This window comes from Spodoptera frugiperda, chromosome 5 (assembly GCF_023101765.2).
Source record: "Spodoptera frugiperda isolate SF20-4 chromosome 5, AGI-APGP_CSIRO_Sfru_2.0, whole genome shotgun sequence".
NCBI classification, from domain to species: domain Eukaryota; kingdom Metazoa; phylum Arthropoda; class Insecta; order Lepidoptera; family Noctuidae; genus Spodoptera; species Spodoptera frugiperda.
Window position 1 is genome coordinate 5271291 of NC_064216.1, and position 25793 is coordinate 5297083.

General features: G+C 33.3%; 1 protein-coding gene across 1 annotated transcript in view; it reads left to right on the plus strand.

Moving 5' to 3' along the window:
- The window catches only part of LOC118272099 (cGMP-dependent protein kinase, isozyme 2 forms cD4/T1/T3A/T3B), a 127051-nt gene that overhangs the window by 40011 nt on the left and 61247 nt on the right, over nt 1-25793 (plus strand). The gene's annotated exons all lie outside the window — the stretch shown is intronic.

The window sequence follows — 25793 nt, forward strand, 5'->3', positions numbered from 1 at the left end:
ATGTTATCAATACTCGATAAAACAAACAAGTTTACATTCATGAGATAGTGGATAAATTGGGTAACGTTTTTGTTATGTTTTAATAATTCAGTTGTATTATAGTTAGAAGTGATCATAAAGTATTAGATAACTGGTCGTTTAAGTCAGTTGAATTCTTGAGTTGGCAGATAATAGTTTATACCTTTTCTGACGGGTGGGAGGGAGCGCAGATATACTGGGTGTTAATTAACTTGCACCTGTTGCGTGCATAGCGTTACTTTAAATAATACACCTCACATAAAGTACAAAGCGGTCGCAAAATCTTGCGTAATCTCGTGACAAATCACCGGATCTATTCTAGAGTATATTGTAGTGACTATAGTACAAAAGCCACTATTTGAGAATTGTTAAGTTCAGTGTCCACAATCGAATTCATTATCGAATCACTATAGGTATCTGATGGAAATTGCACTTTAATCTAATTTAAAATAGATTGTAAATTGAGTAAATTAGATACCGGGACATGTGTACAACATTTTGATAATGCTAATATGTACTTCAAGTTTGCAAAATAAATACCGTATCGATAAATACCGTTAAGAAATACTGAAGTATGAAAAATGTAATACCTTTACAGATGTTTAAGAGTAACAATGTCGATAAACAAAATGAATAGAAGTATATTGCTATTATTTTGGTTCAATAACATTTAAAATGGGACAGACGAAGAAATTAATCTAATAATAGAAGAAATAATCAAGTTCAAATGCCAGACGTTAATAAAAAATGTTTGGTCCAAATTCCAAAATGAGGCCTCTCTCGTTGTAACGCTATGAAACATTATTGTTAGCGTAAAATTGTCACTATTTGACGCAGATTATCAACAATGATGACGAAATGAATCACAATACATTGTACACAAAGCGAGATAGTTCGCACAGTCGCGTCACCAATACATAAGACCACGTTAATTCGTACATCGTGACTATCGCATATAACTTTTTACATATAATTTACATTGAAATCAACAAGATAACCTTTGTTGTGTGTAAATACTTTGACATGTTTCTTATCCAAACATTGCTTGAAACCCAATAGGCATTCAAGATTTTCTTCGCCAAGGTTGAAATAAAAATGCCTTCCACGATCAAATGTACGTTGATGATGGTATTATCCTTGTTAATGATCCTGTCGATAAGGACGAATTTAAAGCAAATTAGGCTCTTAAAATTGAGAGTAAGGAAGATTCCGAAGAAATATTTGTAATGACTCATATTACGTTAATAGTTGACGTTTTTATTGCAGGTTTTAATGTTTTTGATGATACCACTTATTTTAATGCTAGACTACACAAAAATAAACCTGTATTAACCCCACATAATACTATTTTTCATCTCCACTCTAATTATAATGTTGATAACGAAGGTATGTGCAAGGCTTTTAGTGAATTTTCCGTCGATGAATTATGTATGAGACATCATAATTATGCAATAGTTGATAATGTGATCACCTGAAAGTGGTGCAGCCTGCAATGAAAAAAAAAAATGGCATGAATAATAAGGTACTTCTCAAGCTCCTTTGCGTTGTAAGTAGGTACTGCACGAGTTTAAACAAATTGATATATTTTAGTGAAGACCATAATCAGAAACTCATCAATATCCCTTCATGTATAATTTATGTGTCAGCAGTATAAGTAACTAACATTTTAAAATCACTTACCATCAGGCGAGATAGCGGCCAAACGTCGACCCATCAAATGTAAAAAAAAAGTCCAATTTGACATTATGAACAAAATCGATCGTCACATAAATATTAATATTTCTTTAAGTATTCTACCCACAGTCATATGAGAAGGTATTGACAACTTGAATAAATGTATATCCTTCGTATTTACCTCCATTATCAACATCCACGCTGCAAAAACAAACTGCAAATTAAATAGCTATCTTGCATAATATAGCAGTTATTTTAATTTAATTTGACTTTTTATTATCCCTCTTTGCTCTTAATATAGCCGTTCTAAATAGATGAATAGTTTTATTCGATTTAAAATGGAAATTTGCTACTACATATTCTATTTTTACAACATTTTCCGCTACTAAACAGGTTATTATAGTTCCGTGTACTTGAAAGGTACCAGACGATCTAGATAAAATCCTACGGGTTTGTCATTAGCATTTATTAGCAGTTTAAAAATACAGTCAAAAAGTGGCGGTTCAAGGAGGCTAGATAACCTTTATGATTGTCCTTATCATTGTCCCATCGCACTCGTATGCTTCAAACGTTGTCGTACTACAATGTCATTATTAAAATTAGTTTGTTTTGACATCATTCTGTTGTTTTTTGTGGTAAAACTCTCTTTTTTCCCTAAATTTTCTTTTCTCCTAGGTTTCAACTTTTATGAACTTCTACAAAACGTCCATCATAGATTTCTGTGTATCTAATCATTTCATTTTAGTCACTGGTCTGTTACTACAAAAATGGAACTAATTTCAATGTTGTCACTCAAAAGTAAATAAAGGGCGTTGAATTGTAAAATTTGTTTAAAAAATAAGAAAGTGTTGGTGGTATCAAGTCTTGAATCTGTCAATGTAAAACTGTCACCATGACGGTTGACATTTACTGAGACAGATTTGTATTAACGACAAGGGCTAACTGAATAAAAAATGGCGACAACATTTTCTGAGAAAATTCTCAAAAGAATCAAAGTAATTACACGCTAGTAGGGTTAAGAATGTTGAATCGAACCATATTATTAATTTTGGAATCCTTAATTGAGAAAGAGTGTCTGTTGATTTAAATCTTATTTTATTTAATTGCATTCGATTATCGACTCGTATGTTTACTTACTCATATTCTAATTGAGATGTCAAGGCTTGTTACAAATGCTCTAGTTCTGTTTACACTTGGAAAATTGTACCTTTGGTGTTTTATAAATTAGGGCATTCAAGGTTAAGGCCATGCTCTCCATCTCTGGAAATAAACCATTTGTTGAACATAAACAATCAACCGACCATACTAATTCATCGTAATTTATTATCACTTAGTTTCATGCCCTCTTTTGATGGAATACGTGGGTTAAAACGTCTATGTACGCAATTTATCTCACTGTCTGTCTTTTCATTTACATACTTATCGGCACGCTGTGTACTAAATAAAGTTACTGTATCGCCTGTGTCACTCAAGTCATATGCAGATTGTTGGAATTTTGCGTCCATTTACAGTCGCACAGTTAATAAATTACCATGATCTGACGTCGAATGATATGGACATGATAATTTGTTAGTGTTTGAACAATAAATTGTCTTGAGTAATAAAAGATTAGATTGAAAATAGATAAGAAGGTGAAATGAAATTTGGTTTACGATGGGCATTATAATCCTCTTCACATACAAGTGGTTGCGATAATGAAGAAATTTCTTTGTCGTAGTTAATGTCAAAGAGGTGAGTAAAAACGTTGACTTGGTTAAGTAATCTTACGTTAATTCCCATCATAATGTCGATTCTTTTTTCTCCGTTGTATAAATAAGAATCTTTGAAGGTGATTTAAATAGAAAAACTGTTCTTAAAATAGACACAATTCTAAGACTACCTCAGAAAAGAGTATAATAAACAAGCTAACCAATAAACTAACATTTTTATTTCTTCAGTAAACTATAGAATTTATTACCTGTGTACTTTATAATTAAACTATACGAAGTTAGAATAAATAAATCCAATGAAGTGGATATAGTGGCTAGCGTAGCTGAAAATGGTAAACAGTTGTCTCAATTTTCCAAAACCATTTTCAGTATTTCGTTTATCAGTATATTGACGTCTGTTACTAAGTTAGAGCATGGTGGGCTTCTCACTTACGCATCTTATCTAAAATTAAATTTTTATCTTTATATGTCTCATTAAACAACTATGTAATAATGATGTTATCATCATTGCTTTCTAAGTGACTAACGAAATAGGACAATCATTTTGTATGATGGATATCATTCGAATGATGTAATAAAACAAGCATGTGTAAAGGTTTTTAAACAGAAAATGTCTTGAACTCAGAAAAACAATAGCTATTTGCAAGCACTAAGACGGTAGATTCCAGAAATGCTGTTTACGTGATGTCTATTTATATTTTACGGGAATGATTTAGCATTAAATACTATGGAACTATTGCCTGCTTAAGCATTCAATATCTAAACACATCTTCATGTATACTTGGAATTGTTTCTTGTATTTCAGGGCTTCCATTTTCCATTCCAAGCCAGGATTTAATGGCCACATTCTAGCATTCAAATGTTTCATTGAGAGGCTCAATACAAAGATTATTTACCATATTATTTGGTTTATTTCATTTTTAAATTTTTCTAGCATCTCTACCTTCAATATTTTCTGGTTGGAGTTTCTTCCTTGTCATCTTTCTTTTATTTTTTGATTTTATATTTGTAATTGTATTCTTTTTGAAATATTTCACGTTCTACGTAAGAATTTCTCTTCTCACAAATGTGTGTCAAGTGATTCAACGACTATCTCACTTCGTTTTATTGTTCAAGTACTGTGTCTGAGTACCAAAGAAGGACATCATGGCTGTAACTTTTAATGAAATTGTAAGGATATCAACGGCATTGCATGTTTATTGCAGATGTTTTATTATTGCTAATTGTGGCTAAATTAGGTCGGTGATAAATGTATTGACTTTAAAAATACGCTAATTAGTCAAAATTTCATTAATTTACACGACGGTTAAAATGGTTTTATTGGCTTATTTTAATGCAAATTGCCTACGCTTTATCATGTCGTTTGAAGTGTTTTGGGCCTTTATGGAAGTGTTTGGACCTTCGGATGACCTCGAAAGTATGGTCTAATTTATTCTGAAGTTTTGCAATATCGTAAAGATTTGTCGTCTTGTCGTCATTGTATACGGAGTAGTCAGTATCAGGTCCAGTCCTTGTAAGGTTGTTGAACGAAACCGCAACTGTACGAGGTTGCGGATGTCTGTTAACTGGTGCTTTGAGTTCAGAAGTTCGCCTTCGTTTATATAACGCAAGATATTCTTAAACAATAAATTTTGGGCTTAATTCACTTTTTTTTGGTGCATTTTTCTTTAATTTGGTCTCTTTCATGTTTATCTCTGCCGCTCAGTTTGTCCAGAGCTTGTTTAAAATAGTCGCCTTATTTAAGCACGAAATTATCGATTAAATCTTAATAGTTATTAATACACTGTTTTAGAAATTAGTTGAGGATAAATCCAAATGCAATACAACTCATAATTTTGAAGTAGACCATTACTTACCCTTTGTTGGAAATCCAACTCAAGATTAAACAGACAATATTTACAATCTAAAACTAATATGTACTTTCCATTCGTCATAACAAGAATTCCTGGCAGAGAAAAAACATGTAGACTTTGACCTAACCCTTATCTTTGATGAATGTTACTCACGCTATTTAGTCAAGAACATCGAACCAGTTTTAATTTCTTTACAAGCGGTTGCTGGCAGTAACGCTCGGGTTTTTGTTCCACGTGACCGTAGTTATGACCTATATTAGTTTGTCATACAGACACGATGCAGCTTGCTATTTTATTTTTATCTGTCACTTAAGTATGTTGCTAAACATGTTGAGACTGAGACAGAGGCTAATGCACTTACCTTCACTTGGTATTGACTAATTTGAATTTCGTTTTAATTAGATAGAAATGTTTTAAATGTCAAAGGTCTTTATGATTTTTGTTTTGCTTTGGTTTTTATTTTCATTTAGAATAAAGTAAAGTATTTTGGTCAAGATATAAGTGTCGTTAAAGAGTTAATTCTATATCATTCAATTCTTTGAGAATAATTAAATAGATGAGGTATACATGATGATCAAAAATCATAGTAAACGAAGGACCCTCTTCATATTTTGCAATCCCACTTTTAGTTGTTTCCAGGGCAACGCATTTATATTTAGGTAACATCGACCTATTCATTCAATTTTCCAAGTCTCTTATCATCGATCACCTTGAATGATACAAGATTAAAAATATGTATTTTGGATCTTAAAGATTTATGTAATAGATTAGGCTACAATCAGAATCGAAATTTATCATGAACAAGAATGATCAGACGGGCCGCACATTTATTTTTATGACTTGATATCAGGAAAGTGAACAGTGAACGCAGAGATTTATCGCCACTAAAGCTCTGAAACACTGAATTAACTTAAGACCTGATAGGGCTGAAGGATGAATGTTCAATAATTGTCAGTGTGCATAACATTTAAAAAGAAAATGAAAGTTGATTTACTTCGAATGCTGTTACTTATGTTCCATTTTATTTTGAAGTGGTAAATGATAAAGTTTTTGGATCAATTTAATTGGTCCATCAGTTTACTGTAAGAACTCAGGCAGTGATTACTGATTACAGACTAAAGTGACAAGCCTGTGACATGGAATGATCGATTAACTTCTGCAGGTACTTTGTGGTGACAGCAAAAAGGACTGAAGGAAACATAAACACTGCCACCTACCGGCAGAGTTTTTGCATACCTTTTATTGTACCTATACGTACCTACAATAAGACTGAAGACAGACTGAGAGAGGCCCATAGTTGGGACATATTAATGAATAAAATTGTAAACCACACTGTACATTAAACTGATTTGGTTTGATTTGACATACACTACAATTTTATACAGACAATACAAATTTTTGAAAACGTATTCAACGGTAACAGTCGTACGTAATTTTAAAAAGAAAATGTGCTTCATGGTCGTTTAAAATAAATTCTAATAGCTTATTTAGACTAATAAATAATTAAGAAACATTTTAAACAATAAAATACGAAAGGAAAATAATAATCACTAGCTTAGCCTTAATAATTATAAGCATGTTTACGATTAGCAGTAATTTGGCTTGTAATTCGATTGGATAATTGAATCGGGTCCAAATACTAGCGATATACATGGAAGAACATACTAATTAACTTAAAATATTTTACATTTTTAAGATTTGAGAATAAATAAATTAGGTAAGTACTGGTAAACCGGGGTTACTTTGATTCACGGGGTGACTTTGATCGAAACTTTCATTTCATATAAAATGGCGAATTCCGTAAAACGAAACGCGTATAGTAGTTTTTTTTTTCTAGGTTAGCAAAACTGAAGAACTGTCAAATCCTTTTCTGAGAACACGCTGGGAATCCACCCGCAAATTTAATTAAAAATGGTAAATACATTGTTCTTCTCTATTAATAGCTAAATAATTTTGCTGCAAAACTTCATTTGTATTTAAACACACGATGGTGTAATGAAATTTCTAGATAAACTCCATTATGTGCCTATGATCGATTAATCAATACAGAGATTATTGTTATTCTAACTTCAAAAAGAATGCAATGAATTAAGTTTGCTTAATGCGGGGTGTCATTGATAGGGTATATGGTGTGAGATTGATCAAAGTTATGAGATTTGTTTTAGTGAAGTTTTGGTCACAACGGGGCAAGAAAACTTACAGATATGTTTGTCGCATTATCAATCTAGTACTGGTTGTCGAAGATTTCAAATCCTTGGGAAATAAAAAAGAATTCAAATTGGTTCGTGATGATATATCTCAAATTGAGACAAGTGACATATTAGCCTACCTGCCAAAACCAAAGCCTTTTGCAAGTCATCATAGTAATGTTGAATGTGTCCAATTTTTTTTGATATTGATATCGCAGTATTGTTAGCATAGGTTTTATATTGTTGATTTTATGAAGACTAATTATTTTATAGGTTTTAACTTTGTTGATTGTATGAAGACTTACTATTTCTACTAAGTTCCTGTTTAGTTTTAATGAAAATAAATAAATAAGATCTGATTTTAAGCTAGAATTGTGTTACCAACATGTTTAATAAAGAAATGTTAAATTTCTCTAATGACTTTTATTTGATCAAAGTTACCCCATAAGACAAAAATGTGAATATTTATTTTACCCGTTGGTAGATTTTGATTTTTTTCATTTATTGGAATTATAATTGGAGTTTCTTTGTCGTTACGCAATAAAAAATGGGGGTATCAAAGTAACCCCATCCTACGTATAACTTTGATCAGACAGTTTTTTTATTTTTTCTCAATATCACGACACATTTTTTTACTTATTATTACAGGAATCGAGAGTACTAAAAATACCGATTAATAGACTTTTTTTGTATTTTTTTTACACCCACAAATATAAATGTTACGGACCTTCAAAGTTCAATATTGATCAAAGTAACCCCGGTTTACGGTACTTTGGAAAAAGTCTAGATATTATTCACATAAAAAAAATATATGTTAAAAGTAAACATTCCCTTTACAGCTCTATTTGAACAGCTGAATATAACAGGAAAATACGATAATTATAAACTTAATTACTCATTTTGAACAAAGAAAAAAATATGTAAATAACCATTTCACTTATCTGATAAAACGTGTCCCTACCATCGGTGTACAAAAAGAGGTGAATTACACCTTTAATGTGGCAATTTCTTTGTCAGTAATGAAGATAAAGCAACCTGTTGTGCCTTGTGGGTACGCAGTTTTACTTTTTATTTTATGACTATAAATATAACGTTCCTTTTTCCTTAAAGGCAGACAAAATGAAATATACCTAACATTTAAATTAATTATTATGTTATTGGCTTGACTGTATATGATTTAAATTGACAAAAAGTATTTAGGGGAGAGCCCCTTATATGCGCAGATTTTCATAGTTTAGTATGGTAAATAAAATGTAGGTATGTAAGTACATACTTACCTATCATACAGATATATTTGTCGGAATGATACGTAGGTACTTTTGTTTCCATAAATATGTAGATCGAATTGTACGAAAAGGGACTTTTTTCATCTGTTATCTTTAAGCATCATTGACGTTGTAACCTAATTAATATTTACAAACTTTTGAATCGATGCTTGTGAATTTATCAAGTATTTATATTATATTAATATTATCTAAATCGTTTTCAGTGACTAATCATTCTTTGAAATGTAAGTATATACAAAAAAACGTAGATATATTATTTACGAAAGAATGACGGTAAGGAAGCCCCTCAAATGACCATTTCTGCGTTGCGCGTAGGGCTGTCAAATATTACAATCATGAATGAAAAGTTTAATATTCAATATGCATTAGGTATTAATTATATTTTTAGCCAAAACTACTAAATCAATTATGATAAAATTTTATGTGGGGCTAAATTAACTAAAATAAACTCTGTGACTCGAAACTAAAAGAGCATTTTTAACCATTATTTTTGTGAGTAAAGCGTGTTTTTTTTTTTGTAAATTTTGTATGTCTTCCGTTAGTTATTATAAAAATGGGGATATTTTAAAAATTGGAATCGTTTATAGGATACATTTCATATTTAGCCAGTATCTACAGCTTATCGTACACCGTACATTGCGTAGTGTTTACGAAATTAACATGATACTTATTTCATAGAAATCATTACTGTGTACTTATTTATTAGAAATCATAATTATATGTTATCTGTCATCCTCCGGGGAATTTTTAATCTTCGTATTTCTTAAAATATTGCGCAGATAATTATTTCCACAGAAAATATAGGTACATATTTCAAGTAACACCTAATAATATAGACAACGATCTCAATTACGATCGATGTTTTCACCTTATGGTGTCTTCAATATTTTCTTTCTGCGTTCATTACAGTTAAAGATTTTTTTTTTATTAAAAAATAAGTTGTCCCATACTAGGATTTTGTCCAATGTCATGGGTGCGTTTACAAATATACAAGTTCACACATGACCCCAGACACGAAACAACAATTTGTGGATCACACAAAGATTCCGTGCGGGAATCAACCTGCTACACATTGCGTAGCAGTGTGTAGCAGGATTTTGATCATTCTGGACTAGAATTAAATAGAATCTAAAATTTTCGCCGATAAGAACACGAAATCTATGTTGCTATACAACAGATTTTGTGTTCATGACTCGCCGTAGTTATCACCGTTAGATCAACGTGGAAGTCACAATATATAAAACAAATATATTCTAAATATAGTACACAGATCACAACACACATGTCACATGACTTTTGGACGTTATTCTATTGCTTATTTTATTAGTCTGCATTTTATCTCTCTACCTATTCTTCTAAGATGACACAACACAAATATTTAAAGCATGCAACCTAAAAATAACCCTAATACCTAATGCTTAAGATTTAAATTTGAATGGGAATGGATTAACAGTTTGTTTTGTCTCATGTTTTAGTAGTGAATCGTCGGACTTAACAACTTATAATTAAAAATAATTGAGAACTATTTAACTTCTTGTTGAGCGCATACCACTTTTGATTGTACTATGAAATTCTTTATGAGGTTGAGTTAGCTGGGCGATTCTTCATAAAAAATCATGTTGGTAGTTCTCTACCAACATTACAAGTCAAATAAAAGCTTATAAAAATAAATATGTCCTCAATAAATGGCGATAATACTACTCAATTTATGAGTGAATTATTCTACTGTTGCCAAATGGGTCATTGTTTTGTTTAGGTCATTTATCATCAAAGAAAATATTAAAAGGTATACTACAGTATTGTTTCAATAACTTAAAAAATCTTCTTTTAAGTAGGTAACCGCCTTCAAATGTTAAAGTGCGAACCTCCATTTTTTAAGTCGCGTAATATACCTAACGAGAACCTTCTCCTAAGTCTGAAAAATACTCTTCAGAAAACCACACCAAAACGCGAGATAATCGCGCACAAACATACATACAGGTCAAACTGAGAAGCCCTGTTTTTTGAAGTCGGTTAAAAATATGAAAATTTTGTTATTTATGTATTTATCCACTAACAGATTTTATATGGCAATATACTTGTTGACTCTTTTAAGATATTCCACACACATTTTTATTTCAATACCTTAGACTCGACTCGGGCAGAGTATGTGTTCAGTAATTAGTGTTAGGTAATTAAAACATTAATAAAACTATTGGCAAGAATTTTATGATTGTGTACTTGAGTGCAATATAAATTATGTAATACGCGACTCAAGAACGTTTTTATATTGCTAGTTTATTTATTTACTATTCTCGCGTGTAACCGATACGGTAAGTGCACGTGATCGTTATATTATTTTCATCTTATATCAATAGTTGGTATAAGTGTTATACTATTTTCTTGTGATATAATCCGGTAAACGAGCAGACGTGTCACCTGATGAGCAATGGCCACCGCCCATGGACAACCGAAACACCAGTTACAAGTGCGTTGCCGGCCTTTTGGGGGTAGGAAATTTAAAGGATATTTGGGGAATTGGGGATTGGGAAGAGGAATAATTGGGCCTTCAGTAACCTCACTCACACAACGAACAACACAACGCAATAATTGTTTTTCTGTTAGACCGGAGTGCCACAGCACTCAGGTCAACCCGGCCCGTTCTTACCGCAGCATGGCTCTCCCACGCATTCAACCAAGTATTACTAGTACTAACTACTTAAGTATTATAAAAATCCGAGTGGTGTTGGCAAAGTAAAATAATTGTGCTCGCCTTACTTTTTTTAGGTGTGTCTCAACTGCGGGACTACACATATTTGACAGAGACCGAACAGCGCGGTAGCGCTTTCTGATAACTAAACTTTTTAATCTCCAACTCGCATGTAATATTATGTGTACGCAAATGCACCCATACATAACACATAAGACAATCATAGTGCGGGGTAAAGCTTAAAACCAAATGGTATTATTAATACACATTGTACTTATTGGATTTTGGGGACAACCCTAAACGATGAAACGAATGGAACTTTAATAAGTGACGGAAGCGCTTCGGTAGACGTGAACTGGCGACTTCCGACTGCGGGGACGAAAGTGACCGTCTTCTATACACAGTATAGTCAATAAATGACTGTTCCCTGACCGCCAGACAGGCAAACTACGTAGGAGACTCTAAAGGACACTTGTCTTCTTCCTGGCCTCTCTGAGTCAGATATGGCGCTTGTAGAAACGCAAATGTTCATAGAGATTCACTCTCTTTTCCCCGTAAGATATTTTATGACAATCCAAAAGGAGAAGTCAGGCGTCACGGATATTTGGATGATCTATAATATAAAAATAAGTCGGGTTTTCCTTCCTGACGCTATAACTTCAGAACGCACGAACCGATTTCTAGGGGTTTGCATTTGTTGGAAAGGTCTCGGACTCCGTGAGGTTTATAGCAAAGAAAATTCGGGAAAAAATTAAGACAAAAGCAGGAAAACTGGGAATATCATTGGTGGTGAAACGGAGTTCGCCGGGTTTGCTAGCATTTAAACAAAATAATATATTAGCATGTAAGACCCTTGATTCAGACAGAAGGTTAGTGATCTGAAGTCATTTTACAAGTCACTAGACTAGGTTACCCATCAAACCATACATATCCAGTTTATCATAGTCTTACTTTGAAAGTTCTTTTCGCACATTCAACGGTCAGCTTATACTGGTTTTTATAACTTGATGTGTACTGGTCTGTGTATACTGTTTACTACACACATAGTTGATAGTAGACATGGCAGACATATACATACTGGACCACTCTCTATGACGTATATCGTTCTTACGGGAACCGAGTTCTTATCTCTTCCTTTGGATCGAATGTGGGGACTGGAAATAATGAGTTCATGTTGTTTAGGGTTACATGTACTGTGTTTTATTTTATTTTCGAGTTTTTCTCCGACATCCTTAATTGATTTTGTCTGGACTTTAAAAGAGACTACGACTTCTGAGTTTGTTTCGGCATTTCTTCTCAGAGTAGTCCGAATGCCGGTCTCATCTAGTTATTTAAGAGATTGACGTGTAAAAGAGTTATATTGTAACCTATTTGCAAAAATAAATATCATGTATCATTTATTTTTCATTTAAAATGTTGCTGCAATTCTGTTTCTTAACCCAAAAGAGCATAACATGTATGAAACTCAAATTCAAAAATTAATTTGCAATAACATGCCTATAATAATTATTTATTAAACCTTGCAACTACCATAATTTACCGTCGTCTAATTTAGGCGCTAAAAATTATACTCATTAAAAAATTGTACCCACACTTTGACGTAATTCTAATGATATAATTTAATTTATTAACTGTTTATGATAATCTTATTTACTCGAATTTCCTGAGCACTTTACATTACTCTAATTTATGATTTTATGTCACTTATAACACCATAAGTATTTACGTCGTTGCAAATTATGTTTTAACATAAATAAATTATGCTAATTTATTCCATAATTTCGCACCGGACGGATGTAGATAATATCTACAGAAAAATAAACCAAATCATAAATGTCTTAGATATTATCATTAGACTTACGTGTGAACTTTGGGGGAGGCCTAATTAAAAATATAGGTCAGATGGTTTTAGGAAACGTATTTTAGTATGTTTTTTAAGTTTGAAATTACTTGAATTTTAATTAGACCTGTTCGTATTCTCATCTCCGCACTCAGGATGATGATAATGATTTTGTTCCGAAAACAATTGCTAAGGACTGAGTTAAGTAACAATTAAATGACTCTATGTATGAAGGTCAGATGAATGTTCTTTAATTTTATTCATTTGTTTTATACCGCATAACTAGTAAGTTGAAAAAGTAGTTATGTACTGCAGATAGCCACTAACTAGGCTAAGGCATTGGCAAATTATTGATCTAATTTACCCCAAGTGCTTTTCATTACTAAGTACTATTGGACTCTGATCTGACCATCATACACCCGCACAGAAAACTAATAAAAAATATACTAAGCATTGCTTAGTCCATACGTCCACACATGCCCTTGTATAAATAGGTAAATAATAGTACGTAATCATGATATAACGACCGTACTTGTACTGTACGTAAATTGCATGTATTTGAGTCATGGAATTCATAACACATGATAGTGATCGAAGGGTAGTTGACATGCACTTATGGATGAGCCTTGATAATTCAATACACGATAGTCATTAAAAGGTAAAACCCTTATTCAAATCTTGTACATACTTTTGTATTTTTCTAAATGTAGGTGGCTTTTCTATAATTTGTTTTGCACACACAGTAATATTTGTGAGATAAAAGAATTGTAGCATCGGTCTGAATGTGAAATTGGGTTTTTGTGAAAACTAGAATCTATTATGCTAAAAGCCCTTTATTAATGTTCGCCTAATCTTGCATGAATCTTTTCAATCCCTGAAGCCTCTATACTCAAATCACTAGCCCCCAAAAGACTAGCAACGTACTTGTAACTCCTCTGGTGTTGTGGGTTGATTTCTTACCATTAGTTGATCTGCCGGCTCGTTTGCTAGCTATACTGACAGCTGCTTATATATAAACTAAATGACCATTCTAATTATACAGGGTGACTTTGAATTCGACGTATTCCTCTCGGGAGGTGATAATACAACTAATTTCCTACAAAATTAGCCCTGAGGTCCTTGGGCGGAAAGTGGCTAGTTTCTGAGATATTCAACATTTTTGGTTTTGGTAAAAAAATCCCGATTTCATTACAAAAACATCAATAAATAAAAAAATACTGGTTTGATTTTAGTAGTTTTAGTTTTAATCAGTTGCCAATACATCAGTTATAATTTATAAATACTAATAATAGCAGAAATATCATTCGTTTTAAAATAGCAAGTAATTTCTTATCAAATTTTGTTTTGTGTCACTAATTTGGTCGACAGAAAACTGGATTTATTTAAAAAAAATATATGACACTAAGCGTACAAACTATTAGAAAAACTTCCTTGGTTTATTAGCTACCCAGAAACGTAAAATTATTTACAAAATTCTCAAAAACAAATGAATTAATTGATGATAAGTAGAGTGTAAAGAGAAAAGGGCAATTTCAAAAACATCTTTATTTGCAAACATTTGTTCAAAGTAACCTTCCCTACGACGAATACATGCCCGAACACGCTTCCTTATCTCTATGAAAGTCACTCTTGGACTGAATATGCGTCTAATTTCGTCATTATCTTCAAATATGTTTTTTCGATACACGGCATATTCCGTCTGTATAAACAAGAGACTTCATGTAAAAATCAACCGGCGTTAGGTTCTGGTCATTGTGCATGCCATGTAGTCATGTAGTGGGACCGCCCTGTCAATCCAACGCCTGAAAACCGATGTATCCAACCACTGCCGCATAGTAGTTCGATAGTGCACTAAAGAATCGTCGTGTTCGAATAAACTCATAAACTTGTTTCTAAATTCAAATTTAAAACAATATTTCTTGCTCATTCCTTAAAAAATAATTTTAATTCTCACCATTTAAATTATTGGGTAAAAAGTAGAGCCTAATCAAGTCATTATTAATGATACCTATCCAAACATTTGAATCAAAACCGTATCCGTGGACCTGTTGCTTTGCTTTTTTAGATTTCGTTGACTTTTTTGGGGCTAATAATGGATATTGTGATAGTTTGATCAGAGCACTATCGATCTACTGTGCGGCAATGGTAGGATGTCTCAGTTCCCAAGTGTTATATTGGCAGGGCGGTCCCACTACATGACTACATGGCATGCACGATGACCAGAACCTAACGCCGCCGGTTGATTTTTACATAAAGTCCCTTGTTTATACAGACGGAATAGGCCGTGTATCGAAATTCTTCACAAAACATAGTGACGAAATAAAACGCATATTCAGCCCAAATGGTCAGATAAGAAAGTGTGTTGAGCATGTATACGTCGTGATCATTTTGAACAAAATTGCAAATTAAGATGTTTTTGAAATTGCGCTTTTCTCTTTACACTCTACTTATCATCAATTAATTCATTTGTTTTTGGGAATTTTGTAAATAATTTTACGTTTCTGGGTAGCTAATAAACTAAGGAAGTTTTCCTAATAGTTTGTACGTTTAGTGTCATATATTATTTTCGAAATAAATCCAGTTATCTATTGACCAAATTAGTGAAAGAAAACAAAATTTCGTAGGAAATTACTTGCTATCTTAAAACGAATGATATTTCTGGCATAAATAGTATTCAATCCCTGATAACCTGATACATTGCCAAATCACTAGCCCCTAAAATAACTAAAATCCAACGTACTTGTAACTCCTCTGGTGTTGCATGGGTGTCCATAGGCGGTGTCAATAGCTTACCAGACCTCGTTTGCTAGCCTATCCCTTATAAAATACTGACAGCTGCTTGCTTATATATAAACTAAATGACCATTCTAATTATAACTGTACGAAGATAAATAAGAACTGTAAGTCAGTAATTAAAACATTAAAAATAATAATGGCGTACTGCACTTAGTCCATAAGTCATACTTCGTTAAAAAGTTTCGTAATGGCCGGTAAATTATAGCTAAGTGAACATACGTGGGTGGTACTAAGAGAAGTTTATTAAAAAAGACAGGTACGAATGTTATTTATGAATAGTAATTACTGGTTAATTACAGACACATAAGTGCGTAAGAGAGTCTTTTTTGAGCCTGCAATAGTGGCAACAAAGTCTTGGAACCGCCTGATGGAAAGTGGTCGCCAACTAGATACTACTGCAACACTGTGGATGTTACTAGTGCGTTTCCGACCATGCCCGAAGTAGGTGATATGGTTAATACACGAAATATCGTATTGCGTCTTCATTTTTGGGAAACTGTCTTCTTCGATAATGAATATTACAGTAATAATATCTTAGAAATATCACATACTTATGGCAACTAAATCAATGCTTCTCAAACCTAATCGATTTTTATGAAGCTATTCAGGTTACCCTTATCTGGACAATTACTAAAAACCTTTTAAGTAAATCTGGAGTAAGTACTACGGTAGCAGTAACTGTCTCCTGCTTTTCCATAAAGGTACGTACTAATGTACTTAAATGCATTTACCTTGTACCTTTAGTTGGGAGTTGTCCCATTGTTAGGCAAAAACGTCCGAGTCTTTCACGATTCGCTATTGTTGCCCAATTGGGCTCTCGTATGTTCTTTTATGCCGTGCGATGCATAGAAAATTATAGTACCTGAGAATATTTTCTAATACACTATTCAAAGGAACCTTCTGGAAAGTTCACGTAGTACAAAGTACCGAAGTCACGTTAACTAAACTTCTCACACTTCTCTAACTCGCCTATTCAGTACGGAAAAAATGGTAGAAAGTCTCAATTAGGGAGATCCTAAGTTTAGCAGTGAACTCTCACTATTAGGGTCCCTATTCTCTATTCCCAAGCACAATCTTCCTAGGTTCTACTAGGTTTTTTATTCCCAAACACAATCTTCTCTCACCAACCACCAATCAGTTGCTCATAAGAAAGCATATAACCTCAAAACCGTTACTAAACTGAACGATCTAGGCTTGAAATTTAAAGATTACCATAATATGGTATGTTGCGGTTAGCAAGGCAATGTGGGCTCACTAGTCTAGGTTTTGTGGTGAGCTCCACGTAATGTCAATGACCTTACTAATGGTTTTCTAATAACTTTCCGCCATGTTCTACGTTTCTGTATTGCAGCATTTTATCGCTGATGCAGTTGTCATTGAGTACGCATTACGTATGTGTTTGTCAATCGTTTTTGCATTAGTGTTTTAATACGGTAGTATGATTTTGTTTTTTGAAGTTTTTTTAAGATCCTTTCTCCAAAATGTTTTCTTTGGAAATAATAAGTAAGGGTTGGTTATGGGGAAAATATATTTTTAATGAGTTCGTGTGTTCCAACTTTCATCAACATACAATATTAACGCCAATTTAATCCATAACAGTGTTAATAAAATACCCGTAATAAGCACATTTCCGAAAAATGGACAAAGACAAGTTATGACAAATCATTAAAGTTCATTAAAAAGGGGGTGGTACCGTACAACCGATAAACACTGCAGACAAAAATAAATCTTCAGTCTTAAAAATAGCGTTCAATTTCTTTCGCACTGCATCGTTTCACAGCTACATTGACAGATTAACGTATTACGTCGATACACAAGAACACAAATAAATCACTTTCTGACAAACCTGTACAACTTTATAAAAGTGATAATAATCTACGATCGGCAATCTTATTACGATTCTACGAAATGTGACGTTACACGACTCTCAGTCTTATTGTTCAAGAAATAATTGCGTCATTAAATTGTCCAGTTGTCAACCGGCCTTTGTCCGAAAAACGAATAAAAATGGCGGACCACCAAATAAGTGCACGGTGAGACGATTACTCTGCAAGCATAAATAAAATTACATATAATTATCGAGGAAAAATGCCGCGTTAAACCTCGAGTGTAGTTGCAAATCTTAAGAGCTGGTTTATTGAATTCTTTAATTATTGTGATACGCCCAAAAGTGGCTCGTTTGTTGCCGTGTGATATTTTAACAAAAAATAATAAGCACACCTTGGAATTTTAAAAGGTCATTTAAAATCATTATGGGATTGTTTGAAAAATTTCTCTGATGTTACTTAAGAAAACTAAAAAGATAATTAGTTACAATTTGTTCAGACCGTGAAAGAACGATTTTTATTAAACTTTTGGTATTTAAATACCTTAAATTTTAAAGATCCGTTCTTTAGTTAGGGATAATATCTTCCGGTAGATGAATACTTAATGAATGGGAATGACACTGACAACTACTGATAAATGTCAAAATGCCAATGTCAAAACGTCAAATGTCAAAACGTCAACCTTGCGTCAACCCCATATCAATTAAAACTTAACTCTCTCTGTCTCTCTCTAGTAGACTAGCGCCAAATTTGACACTCATAGCACGGAATAAAAATGGAGATAGATACATAGAGAAGGAAACATCATTTCATAATCTTCTCTTATATATTTACTTTTCGTTACTGATCTTTAAATTCTTTAGAACATTTACCTATGATTTAACACCGTAAATAAGAAAATTTTAAGAAAATATTAATTCAGTACTAAACCTATTTTTATTTACTATCTAACGACGAATGTTACGTCAATATTTCAAGTTTGTTACATATTTTATTCCGCGTTTCACGTAATCGGTATACAGAATCGTAATGCAAGATTTATTTATTTATGTATGTACGTTTGTCAACCTGTCTTCAGAGTGTCTAATAGATATATCTCAGAAACAGATCAGCACTATTCAATACTTAATTTATATAAATAAGTTCATAAAAGGAGAAATTAATTGACAGTATTGCCGGAACATTGAAACTAAATTTTAAGTTATAAGCTGGGTTTATAGTTTAGAGGTATATTGAATTAATTTTATACCGATTTTATTAATGTAATTTAGAAATTATTATTATATTACACCCGAAACACTAGACGCGTTACAAGTGTGATGCGGTCCTTTCAGGGGCTACTGATGTGAGGGTTGTTGGGGAATTGGGGATTGGGAAGGAGTAATAGGAGCGTTGTTACACGTCGGTTTTCTGTTAAGCTGTGATATCACTTCGGTCGAGCCGGCCTTTTCGTGCTGAAGCACACTTACGTCATTGAACGCTTCTCGGGTTTTTCTACCAAAACTGTAGAAACTTTCGTCGATAATATTCTATTAAAAAACCCCAATAAAATATAACTAACTACCTACAGGAAGAAGTGAATGTATGTAGGAAAACATTCTACTATCACCGCTTTAATGCCATCACGAGTATTACGTCACTGAACTCACTAGCTACACTCTTTCCTTGCTCATTAATTGATATTCAAGGCTTCTATACTGTTACTCCTTTCTAGGAAACTTGTAATGTCAATGGTGTCAATTTAGTTAAGTATTCATTTGGTTTTCTCAGACAGCATAGTAGTATACTGGTTAATTAATACTAAACTTGGTTTACTCGTACTATTTGTAGTATTAATATAAAGGATGTAAACGGAACGCTCCCAAACGCCGCAAATAGGTGATGGTAAAAAGCAAGTTTTATTTAAAAAAAAAGGAATTCAATGTTTATTTTATATAATAATAGTTATAATCAACTGCTTAAGGCTAATGTTGCATAAATAATACGAAAATAAAATAGACTAAAATTACAAAAGCAAAAAAAAATAGCGTTTTTCGGGAGCGTTCCGTTTACAACCTGTATAGGTATTAATCTCACTTATACTTCACTTAGAGTAACGAAGGAATGTCTTCAATCATATTAACGTAAAGTTCAAAGCAAATAGCTACTTCAAATAAAACAAATACTACAGGAACTTTTGTAACGTCAAAATAGAAATGTCCATCAGTCAGGTCATTAGTAAAATTAGCTTAGCTCGTTCCAAGAAGAAGATTATTATGGAGAAAACTAAAGTAGGAAACTCCATCGCTTTTGTTCTAAAAAACACTTTTTTATGGTATAAGCCGTTAAATGACCAGTCAGATCACCTGATGGTAAGCAATCGCTGCCGCCTATAGATAATTGAAATACCAGAAGCGCTACAACTGCGTCGCCAGCCTTTTCGGGTTTAGGAATTTAAGGGTTGTTAGGGAATCGGGATTTGAAAAGATTGGGTCTTGTTGTTTATGTTGTACACAACGGAAGTGCTGTTTCACGTCGGTTTTATGTTAGGCCGTGAAATAACTCTGGTCGAGCTGACCCATTCGTGCGGAAGAATGACTCTCCCACACTTTTTTATTCAATAACTTTATCATTCTTATGCGTGAATTATTGTATACGTAAATTGTCCATTACAGTAGGAAGTATAATAATTATAGCATTTCATTACAGAAAGACAATAAAATTCTATTTAAAAAGTTATTATCACAACATTGTTAATTAGTACCGCACAGAGCACTATCATGTCTTACAAATACATTGTATTTACTGATTAGGACTTCCCTAGTCGTGGCAAATAATTAACATTGTCATTAGACAGACGTACATTCGATTTTTTTTAAATAACTTTGCCCCTCTGGGATTTTCTTCTGTCGATTCAATTATTCACTTCAGTCATCAGTCAGTAAGTAGATTGGCACAAAACTACTTAGAAATGGCTTAAAACTTAGGTACATTATAATTTCCATATAATCAGGGACGAAATTATACAAGCTATGATTCCGCGCTCCATATTTCAATTAAAAATTAAAATAAGTCAGGAATGTTGACCATTCCTCTCAAAACCTTTTGGAAAATCCTAGGAAATGTCTTAAGAATACTTCTGTGATCGACAGCTACCATAAATGTCGTGAATGCAATACGGATTTTATTGCCATTTGATGGTGACCGTTAACTAAGGCATTCACCTCTGTGGAATTCTGTTATCGTGTGTTATCGTTATCCCTATACAAGTACTTCGACTTTTATTACGAGAATTGTCTTATGGCTATCGCTTGCATCATTAAGGGCAATCCTCAAATTGAGAGTGTAAATTCATTATGGTAAATTAAAAACCAATCTTTTGATGGTTGTAATAAGGTGCAATTGAATAGTGGAAAATGTTTATTTATTCATCTATGTTTTATAACCTTTTTGTGATCTAAATTATTTTTATAAGTTTTTAAACTAACATGGTCACTAACAATCTTAGAACCTAAAATGGGATATTTACTGTTTATTAATTGGTGTGAGTTTCCCATATTATGACCATGTTTGTAAATTATTATGGCAATGTCTTGTCTAGCCTAACCACAAGCACTAACAAATATAAGCTTAATTTAATTTAGTTTGACTGGATTATAATAGTCGACTGCTTTGCACATTGAATTGACAAATATGACAGATGACATCTCATTAACATTGGAATGAACTTGCAATTAATTACTTCCGAAATAAAATGCGTGGATGCTGTATTGGCAATGACGACGGATTAGTAAACGTGCATTATTTGTGTGTTAGGTATTGCAATAATAGCCTGTCCAGCCTGGTATGTATTAAAAGATATAAATAAATAGCAACCAAAAAAAAAATAAAATAAAGAAAATGAAATACAAATAATTATTGAACCAAATGAAGATGGCGGGCAAAACAAGTGATTAAAGCAGATGACAACAATGAGGTGTTAATATTCATCATAGTTACGTTTCTAATTTTGATCATGATCCCCAATCTCTGGTGCCCCAAGCCCCGATTCACGAACAGCCCTTATTGTTATAAGGGTTAGCTGAAAATGTCGCGTAGGTCACCCGTGATCTACGTTAGTGGAGGATTTGCCATCAACAGTTTTCTGATGGCAGTTGAAGACTTAAATTCCTTAAGCTCCAAAAGCCGGCAACGCACGTTGTAACGCCTCTGCTGTTTCGGGTATCAATGGGAGGCGGCGATTGCTTACCATCAGGTGATCCGTCTGCTCGTTTACTGGCTTATACCATAAAAAATGAAATATGAAGCACAAACAAAATCTCCCATTAACGTAAGCACAACAGTAACTACTGATAAAGACAATGGAAAGCCTCTCAAATGCACTGATATAATTACTCGATAAAAATTAACGCAGAAATCGATCGTACCTCGCTAATGATGTATTGAAGGCCCGTGTTACGCATTCGATCGATATACAAATATAAAACATGTCAGCGAGCTCTGTTATCGATACTTTAATCCGATTACGCGCCCGAAGTGTCTGGTCCAGCCAGTTTGAGTAGTTAGGCCGGGAGTACATGGAAGTGATGTAGAATAATTAATAATGTTAAATTTAATGCGGAAAGGATGAGAGACCAAAAAAAATGTCAATTGCATCACATTGTATTATAATTATCCTGAAATGAAAACCAAGCGCATTGATTTTCCTAGCGTTGCCTTTACTAAAAATATTGTCTCTAACATTTCTAAGTGCTCAATAAATTTTCTTTCATTCTATGTAATAATTTGAATGACAACTTTCAACATTGTATACTATGCGTTATCCTAAAGAATCAAAACAATATTTCACAATCACTTCCATAATGAATTGCTTAATTGCATACCCAACGCTTAAGACGCCAAGTGTGACACCTAGTTTAACACTTCGTTAGATACAAATAAATCTCTTTTGATATCTTATTCGGCAATCAGTCAAGGGTAGTCGGTACAGAAGTGGTCTGTTTTAGCTGCAGGGCATTTTAGTTTATTTTGAATGTATTTTTCCATAGAATTGAATGCAGTTGGAGTGGAATTTGAAGTTTGAAATTGAGCAATAGTAAAGTTTTTAGTATCATAAATAGAATTGGGTAAACTTGTAAACGGCGAGAAAAGAAATTAAATTATTTAGAATATCTTCATAATTTAAAGGAGTGAAGTCAAAAAGGAATAAGCTAGGCCTTCTTAGGAGTGGCAAATTTTATCTTATCTAGATATATATAAAAATCAATTTAAGTTAGTTAGTCTCGCAAAAACTCGAAAAGAGCTGGACCGATTTGGCTAATTTTAGTCTTGAATTATGGGTAATAATGTGTTAAAAGATGCGAGAAAAAATATTTGAGGCGATACAAAGTTTGCCGGGTCCGCTTTTAGTCAATAATTTCTTAAACAAAATAATTATTTAAAAGAGTTCTGGTTCTTGGTGAGGATTAATTTATATTTTTACAACTCTAGAAAACGTGATGAATGTTTTATGTATATTTTTCCTTAGTTAATGCAACTACTGGCTTCTAAAGGCCGCTGTTTTATTTTATTTCTGTCCTACACCGTAAGATCTCCTGCTGTGTTTGTCGCTTCTAACGATTCTTACAAAAAAGTGTTAGTTATTCGGAATTTCAATGATGTTGCACACCACTGTTACTTTAGTTTGTAGTTCCATAGAATATGTATGTAGGTACGAGTAGATAGTTATAGTTAGATACTAAATGTTCAAGAGTCGTTTAATAGGATTTGGTGTTGAAATGGAGAGAACACGTCGCTTATTTAATGGTTAGCTTCTACCAGTGCGATAAAAAGTATCCTATCACTCAAGTCAGCTTATTCCCTGTCTCTATACCAAATTTCTTCAAAATCCGTACAGTAATTTTAGCATGATGATACACAAACATCCAAACAAACAAACTTTCACATTTACAATATTAGTGTGATAAAGCATGAAATAGAGACTGCCTTATGATTAAATTCATTAATTGCTTTTCGATTTGGTATGAATTAAATCTAATGCATGATTAAATAAATGTATGCAATAATCCTACCTAAAGATGATGTTTCTAATCTACACTGTGTTATGCTTGGTATGGTTATGAGTAAATGCCGAGGTACTTATGACCCGCATTGATAAAATTCATAACATAATATTGTAAGGTTGTTGTAGCAATAATGTGGGTATTGTATAATAATTTTATTACTTAATTATACTATGTCCTCCGTAGTTCTATACCATCGTTAAAATATTTTTATGGGGTCTGAAACATTTTTTTTTTTCATAAACAACTGATGCAGAAGGTGTACAGTAATACGAATAGTATTTGTATTGTGAATCTTTCATGAATTTGTAAACATTTTATTTAAAAGTTTTATTTAATCCTTAATGTATTTGTCATAATACATGATCTGTTCATTTCTGTTCTAAACTCACACGTCCAAGCTCGCGAGAGATTTTATTTCACCGGACCGCGCGCAAGCCCATACAATGTTTTTTGTAACTGTAGTCCCCATAGACTTGTGAGTGGCTAATACCCTCTATTCGAAGTGAGTCTATGACGTTGTACTATGTGAAGATAGATATTTTGTATACGTTTGATAATTCGCTTTTTTTGAGGGGGGAAAATCATCCAATGACTTCTCCCACCTTGGGCGAAGTGAAAGGGAGTGTCTTACTGACTAAAAACCACCCCGTTCCTACTCCTGCTTTTCAAGCCGAAGCCCCGGTAAACCCGCTGGGTAATCCGCAGCTCCGGTTGATAATTAGCTTAGAAACTAACTTTTGAACAATATCTAAGTATCTTCTATCTAGACTTTATTTCGTTTACTGACACAATTCACACGGGTATCTTACTCAAATGTTTTTTTAATCAGTTCTTTAAAATCAAAGGAATCAATTCCGCACTACATGTTAAATACAGAATAGTTATTCAAGTGGCTAATAAAATGTTAACGGTTCTGTAATTTCAGTTCAGTGGGTGCTAATGTTGTAAGTGTAATGGGTAACATCTGTAATCTGTAAAACTTCTTTGCAACATGAGTAACATGAGTTATACATAAATAAGCCCCGTTTACACGATACGAGAGTCTTACCTGTATTTTGGAATTATATGGGAAAGCCAGGCTTCGGCACAAATGGGCCGGTTCAACCGGAGTGATACCATGACCTCACAGAAAACCGACGTGAAACAACGCTTGCGTTGTATTTCGTTATATGAGTTAGGGTATCGGAGGCAAAATTCGTAGGTAACTCTTCCCAGTCTTCCCAATCCTTGATTCACCAACAACCCTTAAATTCCTAACTCCCAAAGGGCCGGCAACGCACTTGTAACGCCTCTGGTACTTCAGGTGTCCATGAGGGGCGGCGATTGCTTACCATCAGGTGATCCGTCTGCTCGTTTATCGGCTTATACCATAAATGAGACAGCACCTGACCATTGGTTGGCTACTGAACCGACCATATAATATTATTTACTGTATAACACATTGATGTAGTGTAAATGAGTCTTTAACATGACGTCTCGTCGACAGTCAGATGTTTCAAGTTCGAGCAAATTGCTTTTCAATTCTGCGAGGTTGAAGCGTAGGTGTTTGTTAAATGCATGCTCGCAGTTCTGAAAGGAATAAATGGTATTGTTTTTAGGTAAAAAGCATGTGTTTAGGTTTTATTTCTGTTCGTGTTATTTTTAAATGGAATTTATTATACCGTTTTCTACTTATTTTTGTTCGCTTCGATTGTTTTTCTTTATACCGACTTGTGTAAAAGCTTTGATCTTTTACAAGAGGTAAAGGTAAAGCATATGCGATAAATAGACAATGGTAACTGAATATGCAATTTAAAACATAGGTGTCAAAGTCTATATTCGTTTAGAAGACATTGGCAGACGAAATATAAATCAAACTAATTCCTCACA